The following is an 11,497-nucleotide window of genomic DNA, read 5'->3' as shown; positions in this document are numbered from 1 at the left end:
CAGGGAACAGGGCAGTATAATATTCTTTTGAGTCCAGCATAGAGAAGAACCAGAAGTAATTTCTGCCACAGTTCTAAGTTTGAAAAGCTACTTAATCTATATTTTGAGAATATATTTTAACAAATAATAGGAAGTTACAGTACGAGATTCCACACATGATTATGATATTGTCTGGTGTGAAGAAGAATACACAGAAAGAGCTACAATATTTAACTGGAGCTGGAACTTAAAAGGCATTTATTATTTAAAAAACAATTAAAACCAGTGGTGTACTGTGCACCAGGGTTAAATTGGTAAATATGACAAAGTATGTTCTTACACTTATCTAGCTCATAATCCAGTGAGTGATACATATCTCATATGCCAGGCTACTGAGAATAGACATAGTTTTATTTCATGGCAGCTGCTTTTATAATTTTAAGTTTGGTAAAGCACTCAAACTTTAGATTAGATAGAAAACAAAGTAGAAGGTTATTTTAGCCATTGTGGGATGATCAAAGTGGGTCGAACAGCCAGATGTGGAGAAATAGACCAACAATACCAGTTATTATACTAAAGCGAACAACCTATTACACGTATATATATCCATGTAAATACATACATAGAGCAGGAGACATGACAGTTCTCCTTGTCTAAGAAGGGGCTTAAGATTCAAAAAAATCTATTTTAAGGCTGCCAGATAAAATTAAAGACTCCTTTTGCCATCCTCTTTGAGGAAAGAAGAATGTACCTGGGTGAAGAGTGTTATTTAATATTCTCCTAGGTTGCTTGTGAAGACTTTTTCTAACTGTTATATATATTATACAGTCTTCATCCTCCACATTTTATTGATCAATTTTTCCAATGACAGACATTTTCCCCTATTTTATAGCCTATGAGTGTGTACATAAGCGCATATGCACAAACATACACACACACACACAAAGCTCTGAAAAATATTTTATAAATGTACTCTACTGGCATTAGAGTAGCTGTGGCAGGACTGACAGAATAGCCTAGTGGTTTAAGTGAGAAAGGGGAAAGGCTGATATAAATATAAGATGCATACTCCCTTTGTTTTGGTTTAAGCAAAAAGGAACAAAGAAGAACATTCTAAGAGGCCTCTAGGAGATGGCCTGTGGCAGAAAACCAGTCAGGTCTCTACAGTCTTCTCTTGAGTACAACATGCAATTCAAAAAAGGTTTAGGAGGGCACCTTTCAATCTCTAATCCAAGTGAGGGTTTGAGGATTGGACTCTGGAGGTGGCCTAGCCTCTACTGGTAAATTCCCCCGGTGAGATCTTTTGTTACTCTTGCATGCACTGTTGAGTCAAGGTCCCCTGTAATGTCTAGTCTCAGATCCTTTTTAACAGATGTCTTTCAACTGGTATGAGTTCAGAGACTGACTCTTAATCTGTAGTATAACTGGGGACACCTGAGTGGGATCACTGTTGCTTAGATGCCTCCATGTGGATCTTCTGTGCCTGTCATTTATCAAATGCTTCATCATCTTATTATCTACTTAATTAGTCACTAGCAGAACTCTGGATTTGGCAAAGAAAGTTCCAACCCACTCAAATGTGGTAGGACCCTATGGTAGTCACAGGAAAGGAAAAAAGTAGTGTATCTTGATTGCTTCTCAGGATGGCACATTTTATCCCTTTGGCCCAGATATTTAGCAAACCCAGTGCCAGAGCTTACCTGGCTGGTAATAGCTAAACATGAAGGTCACACCCCCCATTATGTCATTCTACATTCTATGGAACATGCAGTTGTGCTGAAGTTAGTGTTAATATGGGATGTAGATACTGCCTATTGACATGGAGAATTATTTAGGGTAATATAAATATTAGTGGAGTCATTGCAAGCAGAGAAAACAGCTATTCTGATGCCTTCTAAATTAGGAAAACCATAATGTTAGATCAGGCAGAAAGTATTATGGGACTAAATAAATGAGATTTCAGAAGATAGTGTTATTTTATGAATTTGGAAGGAAGTCAAGGATCAGAATAATGGGAAAGGTACAACAGAAATCCCTTAATTTGAACAGCCTGTCTTAGTGGGTAAGAAGTTTAAATGCTTCTTTCTAGGTTAAGTGGATATTCAAAGATGTAAAAGAAAATTTATTTATTTTATTTTACTTTATATTACTTTTGTTAAACAACTCCCTCTATGTAGATTGGTCATGGTACCTCACAGTGGAACTAGAATGGATTAAATAACATTGTGTCACACTTGTAATCATTAGTACAAACTTTGACAACGATAGTTGTTGCCCTGTCAACAAGGGAATGGAATGAAGTAATTGATTTGTTAAGTTTATTTCCTTTATTCCACTGGTAGAAGTTAACTGGCTTTAAAATATCCACATGAGAATATCTTTGTTATATAGGTCCTCACAGTTACAATGAGGCTGTGTAATAGAGGATTTGGAAAAGTGGGTAGAAGTTATAAAGTCCTTATGGAAGGTGGAGGGTCTATATGATCAATTAATTGTGGTACTTGTACACAACAATCTCTCAAATAAAATGACATTTTCCATTCCAAAGAGTGCCCAAGGACATCGATCTCTGATCGACAGCAATCGTAAAAGCACATAGACATCAACAAATAAAAATAGAAAGCTCTCCAATTCAATAATGACATCCACTGGAGTAAATTGTTCAGCAAGTCATTTTAAGAGACATGAATAAATATACTGTATTTTGTTCCCAGGAAAAATTTTCATGGAATCCACATAGTTTGTTTCACCAATGCATCTGAGGGGATAGTGTACATGCAGTACAATATACACATTCCACAAAATTCCAAAATTTCCCTTACTCTATAATGGTTCAGGCATATTCTCTCATACTCAAACTTTACCAATACGATGTGGTAGGAGGAAGTACGTGCAGTCTGTTTGTATGTATGTGTGTGTCGTTGTTAGTTGTCTGGTGGTAATATCAAGGTGAATATTCGATGAAATACTTGTTATATTCCTAAGCGTTTGGAATGTGTAATTAAAGTAAGAAATATTAATTTGGTCACTCTTTTTCATTAAAGACTCAATAAAAAGTTAAGGGATAAGAGTCCTAAATGCCCTGGCACTATGAAATTGAGATGGCCTTTTATCTTGATATGCCAAGACAGTGTAGATCATGCAGAGACGGTTAGGGTTAGGAAATATGGCCTAGTGGCGAAGAGGAAGAAATTATTACACAAATGCTTTTAATACTCATGGTAAACTTGTTGAAGGGATAGAGTAATGCTCTTGCAAAATCCAAAAGTTATGTCCCCAAATGGCCAGTTATGTCTAGTTAAATGGAGCTTGCCAGTCATACAGACCCGGAGCCTGAGATAGTTGCTACAGACCACATACATCATTATCCTGATATAGTGACACCTTCTTTCCTTGGCTAAAGATCCTTAAGAAATGTTATGATCAGTTAATCAATTATTAATGAGAAAGGGCTTATTGAACTCTTGAATAGGACGAGACATATACTTGTAATTTCATAAACCATATGGGTAGTAAAACATGTTCAAGTACCAGCAGGCTAAAGAGTAAACTGCATAGAGTTTTTATTCTTTCTAACTTTTGTGTTAGGGTTTTTGGTACAGTGAGTTTTGCTGAAAGTACTGTCACCTGTCAATTAAATTGGCCCTGTGTTTTTCACTGTGGAAGTAAAAGATGTCTCACCAGATTTATGAGAAAGTGTCCCTACAGGTTATCAAAACTCCACACTTACCATAATACAAACAAAAATAGACCCAGTAATACAATAAGAAACAGAATGTGGAAAGGTAAAATTGCTGCTTTTGTATTTATATTCCCTCCCAACTTCTGTCTCCTATTACCAGTTAAAACAGAAAAAGAATGATCTACATGGATTCCTTTATCTATTAATTTTCTGTTTTGTTCTTTCTATTTGAAAGAAGGAAAATGTATCTATGACCAAAAATTGAGTTTTAATTTGAACTACTTGTTGATAATTACATAATAAATTAAGGTGGTACTAACCTTAATTGAATCCAAATCATTGCTCTCATCATCCTCAAACATGAATCAGGCTTTGTAATTTGCTCTCACTCATTGCCATGGCTCTTTCTCAAAACCAACGTCCTTCATTCTTCATATTTTGGATTTGCTTTCTTATTCTTTTTAAAATTTTGACTTGAGAATTTACATATTTTCAACATTTATTTATCTGTCCTTTAAAACTGTTTATTGAAGGGTAATATAAATACTGAGTAGTGCACATAAGAGTATAGCTCGCATAATTTTAACAAACTGACTACTTTGTGAAACTAGCAACCTAGATCAAAATTCAAAACCTCTTAAAAGCTGTCCTGTATTCCCTTTAGGTTCCTATCCTCTTTCAAAGCAACGTTCTCTATGGTATTCTATAGCATTTCTTCCAAATAGTGTATATTCTTTTGTCTTGCTTCTTTTACTTGCCATAATGCTTTATGAGATCTATTCATATTGCAAGTAGTCCAGATTATTCTTATTTTTGAAAAGAATTACATTATATGGATATGCTACAATTTAATTTGCATAATTTAATTTATTTATATTTACAATTTAATTTATTTTGGGGCATCTGGTAAAGTTCTAGGTCAATTAAAATAGTACTGTCATGAACATTCTAGTGCATATTATATGGTTAATATATATCATAAATATTTCTGTTAAGCATGTAAATGTTAGGTCAAATGATATTCAACTGTTTAACTTTAAAAGATACCACCAAGGTATAAAAATTTCCAAAGTGGTTGTATCCATTTACTTTGCCATCAGCAGTATATGAATATTTATTCATTCACATCCTTACAGATGTTTGTTATTCTCTTATTGTCTGTCTTTTTAACTTTTGCCATTCTAGTGGCTGTATAGTAGACACATTTTACTTTTGAACTGTATTTTAAACTACAAATTTTCTTACAATGGCTAGTTTAGTTTTGGCTTATATATTTTGGCATAAGAAAATTCCATAAGAATTAAGTAGTATTTTGCAAATTTCCTTATTTTCTTTTAAACTCAGCATTCACTTTGTAGTTTGTTAACATAGAGATATGAGGATTTTACATCATCTCATTGATTTTTAACTTTATTGCATTATGGTTAGAAGCCACGGTCTTATGATGTTTCTTTTGAATATGAGGTTTTCTTTTCTCTAGTCCATGGTTTATTTTTAATATATGCAGTTTGTTCTCTATTTGCAATGCATAAGATTCTATAAATACATCTATTAGTCAAAATTATTTGTGGAAGCCTAGACAATTCCATTCACAACAAAGAATACCAATTATCAGAGGGTGAACCTCAAGAGAATTAGTGGATGTTAGCAGTAAAAGGGACAATATAGACACTTATGGCTTTGATTTTTTTTTTCTAAAATTCTTCTTTACCTCTTCAAATTTATGGGAAGTACTGAATCTGGTATTAGTGTTCATTCCAGAATTGATAATCTGCTGCAATAGGCCTGACCCACAAACCAGTCCCATTTGATGCATATCTTGTAGCCTTATTCTCTTGAGTTCAATAGCCATCTCCATAAGTATGAAGTAATTTGGACCTCAAGATACAATTAAATGGTAAATTTATTTGTAACATATCCTGCTTCAGCTTGGAAGATTTTTCATGAGCTCATTGCTCTTGTTTTTAATTAATGTAATCTCAAGTAAATATAGTTTTATATTACACCTGTGAAATGTATTCCTCCAAGCTACCATTCCCTACTTACATATGAATTTATTTAAAGTTGATAATGCTTATGATGTAGTTATAACTGCATTGTAAACATTACAGTTGGGACTTTTTCTTACTGTTAATCTTCCCCTCATACTAAGCATGTACCTTTATCCCTGGGTAAGATCACCATTCTGTTCTTGACTCTCCTTATCTGTTTCTTTTGGATTTATTTTGGCAGTTAAGATGTGATCCTCATGTGAAAGATTATAGAAAAGCAACAGAAATGTGAGAATCTCCCCAATTTTCAATGAATTATCCTCTGAGATTGTATTCTTGAACTGATTGCCAGTTAAGGCTGTTTTTCACTGAGATGCCTGCATCATACCTAACATATATGTTCTCAAACAACAGCATAAACACAGACATGTTCAAATGTATGTGAGAAGAAGAAACTAGAACCCAGGACAGTAGCTCCTATGGTAAAAAATTTATTATTCAGGAAATATGACTGACACATCACATGCCTGATATTGGTCATTTTTCAATGAGTTTTGATTCACAGACTATTAAATAAATAAAACTTTGGAGGTTATTGCACTCTCACAAAGTAAATAAACACAAGCAAAAATAAAAACAAACTCATCCAAATACTCCTATATTTTATAATTTGGATTGTGCTTGTATAGTTACTACAAAATTCTCACAGAATAAATATGAATTTGGAACTCATGTGGCGAATTGATAAAATATTGGAAACTATGACCATGGAACTGTGCACCTAATCTAAAACTAAATATTTTACCACAATTATGGAATTTACAATATGATAACGAACAACAGACATTTAACAAACATTAATTTGCAAAAAATGAAAATTATATATGGACATTTTATAATTTGTGTTTTTTTGAACTTTATAAAAATGTTTTCTAATAAGCATTTCCCAATTCATAAGTATGAAATGAACAAGAAAAGAGATACTAGATATACAATATAACAACATTGGAAGCGAAAGTAGCACATGACAATGCAAAAGAGGTTAGAATTACAGAAAACCTCATTTTCTATATACACCACTAAAATTATATATCAAAAGATTTATATGCACCATTTATTAAAAACTTAAAAAAACTTATACCAAACACAGGATATTAGATAGCTTTTTCTCCCTGATACGACTCAGGATATTTAACTTACCTCATTTATTTTCTAAAAGCAAGATGAGCTTAAAAACCTTTTACTATAACAATTTTAGCAATAGATTTTTTCCATCTTTTCTCTATGGCACAGCATTGAAAATCCAAATAATAAATATACACAGAATTGCATATTCTGTCATGTCTTTTGTTGAATCTATTAATTCACGTATTTGTTTGTTTTTCAATTTACCCAAGAATTTCAGTTATTTTAGCCTCTGGGAAATATCCTCACATTATAAAACCCACATACAATTTAGAATGATTGACAGGTTCCAATGAGGAGAGATCACAACTGGACCAGCAGGGGGCATATGTCAACAATGATGCACAAATATATTCCAGAATAGAATATAGAATGCTTTTATGTATCCTCCTATATTTTTCACGGGTGCCTAATTTTCTTGAATCTGAGAAAATAGTTCATAAGCTGAAAGAGTAAACAATGTAATAAATCTAAAGAGGGTAAAATCCATTGAATGAAAAGGCAGAGTTGACGATATGAAGATGTGCTACATTGAAAGTGAATTAAACAACAAAAGATTTTTTTCAATAGGTCTTGAAATATAGCATGATCAATAATAGCAGAGTTTGTACCACTAAGACATAATGGAAGGAATTAAATAATAGCCTACGATATCAATATAGATATAAGCTTATAAGCAATATAAGCTTTATTTCTGAAGTTATCATGTAGGAAGTTGCAGATAAAATGTCAGAAGTGAAAACAAATCTTCATAGAAGCCATATGAATATTTTCTTTAAAATAAGCACATGCAGATTAAGGTAAGTAATGATGGACACAGTGAGAACTTCTTTATTACAAAATATGTTAATAAATGTCAATCATACTTCTAAGAAAAGTTATGAATGTAGAATGGTTATGAGCTAATAAAGTAAAAGCATAGTTCCTTAATATTTCATATCATCACTGATTTAATTACAGGTAGAGCTGAATGGAAGATTAATAGGATACTGAAAATGTCTATGTCACAATTTGTCCTCATTTAGAGATCTTGTCTCTCTTTCAATTGTCTTTAAAATTTCGTTATGAATACCTTTTGCTCTTTTATGTGAACCCCAAATATTTTCTAACTTGCCAATTTCGGCAGGCTAAGGATGGCTTAGCACAAAAGGATGGTTTAGCACATAAGGATCCTTGCACGTAAGGATGGCTTCAAGGTGTGTGGGCTATGCAGTTGTTCAGGGCTTGCACATGGTAGGGTCTCACACTTGGTTTAATGTTCTACTGCTACTGACTTGAAATTCTTAATAATTTTTTAACAGGAGTCCCACTTCTTATTTTTCACTGGGCGCTGTAAATTATGTAGCTAGTCCTGCATGCCTCCCTTTCAGTTGAAAATCTCTTTTACTCTTTCTTCCTACTTCTCCACAGAGGCACATTTCAGAGAAATTCTATTCCAGTAAAACTATCTTTAAGGTGGCTCGCTATCACTTTCTTTTATTTCCTCTGTGTGGAAAATTTCTGAAGGATATTCTAAATTGTCTACAGATGTGACATCATGTGATTATTACTGTTGCCTAGGGATTCCTCTATTGTTTTTTTCAAGCATTTCATTGCTATATATTAAGTTAGAGAACTCAACGTAACATAGATATGTGAGGAAATGATGGACATAATGGTTTTAGAATCATTATAGGGCATTCATTGGGAGATAACTAGGAGGCATTTGGTGAAATAGTCTGCAGTTTAGGAGACTGATTTAAGATGGGAGTCATCAGCATTAAAGTTTTTCAGGAAGCCATGGCTGTGATGTCAGCTCTAAGGATGAGTGTACAAAGTAAGAAGTTTAAAGCCAGAACCCTTGGAAATGCTGACTTACAGGGTTGCAATAAGAAGTCCATACTAGACAAATATAGCATATCTGTAGAAAGAAAAAAAAAAAGTTGAGAGAACACAGTAACAAAATATAGAAGATTGCAACTCCTTTATTGTCTTATAATATTTATTATTATATTTATAATATTTATTTTTATATTATATTTATTATTTATAATATTTATTATTAATATTGTCTTATTAATATAAGACCACTGCTCCTTTGTGTGTCTCATATTAATGTCAAATTGGATTGTTCTCCACTTTTTGAAAGAAGTTTATCCTGTTTTCCAAAAATTTCCCACTTTTCTTGTCAAAATATTTCTATATTAAAGATCATGTTCAAATATCACTATGTGCTCTAGTCTCTGATTTTTAGACAGGGTTGTTATTCTGCTAATATCCCTAGAACTGTCTTTCTATGTCTCTTTTATCTCTTAGTTTGCATTGTCATAGGAATTTTCTTTGCTGTTTTCACTTTTTCTAATGCCTTATAGATGGTTTTATGAATAATACTTGCCTAAATATCCTAGAATGGTTTTCAGAAAGTAATGTAGTCCAGTGTACATATGCATATGTTTATGAATATATATTAAATAAAAAAATAGATTGTTAGAATTGAGCTTAGCCTACCTACATGAGCAAAAGAGCTGGTGGCCTTGGCCCAGAGCCTGTGAGTGCCTCCAGGCACTCTAGTCCAAGGCCTGCAGACGCCAGTCCCATGCATGGATGTGACCACTGGAGCAGGCACATTGGAGTTCTTGACCCTTGCAGAGTGCTAGTGCCAGATAGAGATGCACCTCTTTCTCTCTCACACTTAGGTCCAGATTTTCAGACACCAGACCCAGAGCAATCTTGCCTATTACCAACTCCCCTGCACTCTGAAATATACTTCAAAATCTTCTAGGATCTCCAGAGCAAAGCTGTCTTTGAATAGGATTTTAACTTCATTGGACCATAGAGCAGAATGCACCAAAGAGCAATATTTCAAAAGAGCAGATTGCAAGATGGATTCAACAGCAGGTCCAGGGGCATACATTAGTGATACAAGTTAGTGTTAATCTCTGTCCAACCTATCATTATCCAAACTATCCCTTGTGGACATGATAAAACCATCATGTTAGTACCTGTATCTGGGACACAGAATATTTGTAGCAGATACAGTTGGTTCCATTGAGATAGATCCAGATCTGGGAGTAAAAGAAAGGACAGACTTTGCAAGGGCCAGATGCATCATATCATCATCCAGCAGCCACAGACAACTGTCACTACCAGTCAGACACAAACACAGCAGCAGATCACTCTCTAGGGGCAGCAAGTAGCACAGACTGTTGAAGGACAGACCATCTTCTATCAGCCATTTAAGGAAGATGGCATCACTCACTGGAAAGGCATGATCCAGCAGCAAGTTTGATAGGGGCACAGACTGTTCAGACAGGAGCCAAAACCAACACAACCAACAAAGGTCTATCATAATTCTACCAGTGGCAGGTTATGTGATCAATTCAGGAGGGACGGTCATGGTGGTGTTTGGAGCTGGCTCTGTGCGTGCTATCTAAGGTATCCCTTTACTGGGACAGAGATATTTGAAGAAGAGCCTCTATGTGAATGCCAAACAGTATCATCATCTTTGTAAGAGGAGGCAAGTTTGGGATAAACTAGAGGCAGAAAGGAAATTCCAAAGGAAAGAAGGAAATACCTGTGTAAGTCATGCCGTAGCAGAGAAATGCGATGAAAGTAGGGAATTTTTCTCTGCAAAAGAAAATGATAGTCCTTCATATGCAGGAGACACACCAAATAAATGAAAGAAAGAAAGAAGGAAGGAAGCAATTACACAGCACAGGTCATCTGAGGATTTTTCTGCCAGGCCATGTGATGGAGATGATCAAGATCATATTCCTTGCCACTGTTTCTCACTGTTCCTGGAAATTAATCAACTCTTTGGAAGGGATAAAATTCCCTTCAGAATTTAGATAATCACAAATGAATGTATTCTGCCCTTTTGTACAGGGCAAATCTCACTTAGTTGTTTTTTCTTTTTTATGTCTTTATTGGAGTATAATTGCTTTACAATGGGGTGTTAGTTTCTGCTTTATAACAAAGTGATTCAGTTATACATATGCATATGTTCCCATATCTCTTCCCTCTTATGTCTCCCTCCCTCCCACCCTTCCTATCCCACCCCTCCAGGCGGTCACAAACACCAAGCGGATCTCCCTGTGCTATGCGGCTGCTTCCCACTAGCTATCTACCTTACATTTGGTAGTGTATATATGTCCATGCCTCTCTCTCGCTTTGTCACAGCTTACCCTTCCCCCTCCCCATATCCCCAAGTCCGTTCTCCAGTAGGCCTGTGTCTTTATTCCTGTCTTACCCCTAGGTTCTTCATGACATTTTTTTTTCTTAAATTCCATATATATGTGTTAGCATACAGTATTTGTCTTTCTCTTTCTGACTTACTTCACTCTGTATGACAGACTCTAGGTCTATCCACCTCCCACTTAGTTTTTAATAAGAGGCTCAGTATTATAGTTTCAGCAACATCCTGCAAATTGAAATTGCAAGCCTTTGTTTCATCCCTTTACTCCAGGCCTTTTGCAGACAGTGGATAACATTGACACTTCATAGATTAGGATGAATCAAGTGACATATGACAGCCCAGTAGTAACATAGAAACACTGATGTTAACTGGTGAAACTGACTGTCCAACTCAGAAGATGAGAGCAAATTTAATCTAAACTGCAATCAGAGAAGTCAGGGCTTTCCCACGGGAATTTGGTTAGACAACATCCATCTCTCTGGTTGG

General features: G+C 34.8%; 1 pseudogene; it reads left to right on the top strand.

Annotated features, from left to right (window-relative positions):
- The first annotated feature begins 8,580 nt into the window (after positions 1–8,580).
- Positions 8,581–10,496, top strand: LOC132508714 (nuclear transcription factor Y subunit alpha-like; annotated as a pseudogene).
- Positions 10,497–11,497: the final 1,001 nt, after the last annotated feature.

Source organism: Lagenorhynchus albirostris, chromosome 18 (assembly GCF_949774975.1).
Source record: "Lagenorhynchus albirostris chromosome 18, mLagAlb1.1, whole genome shotgun sequence".
NCBI classification, from domain to species: domain Eukaryota; kingdom Metazoa; phylum Chordata; class Mammalia; order Artiodactyla; family Delphinidae; genus Lagenorhynchus; species Lagenorhynchus albirostris.
The sequence above is the reverse complement of the archived record's forward strand: the minus strand, read 5'-3'. Positions and strand labels throughout refer to the sequence as shown.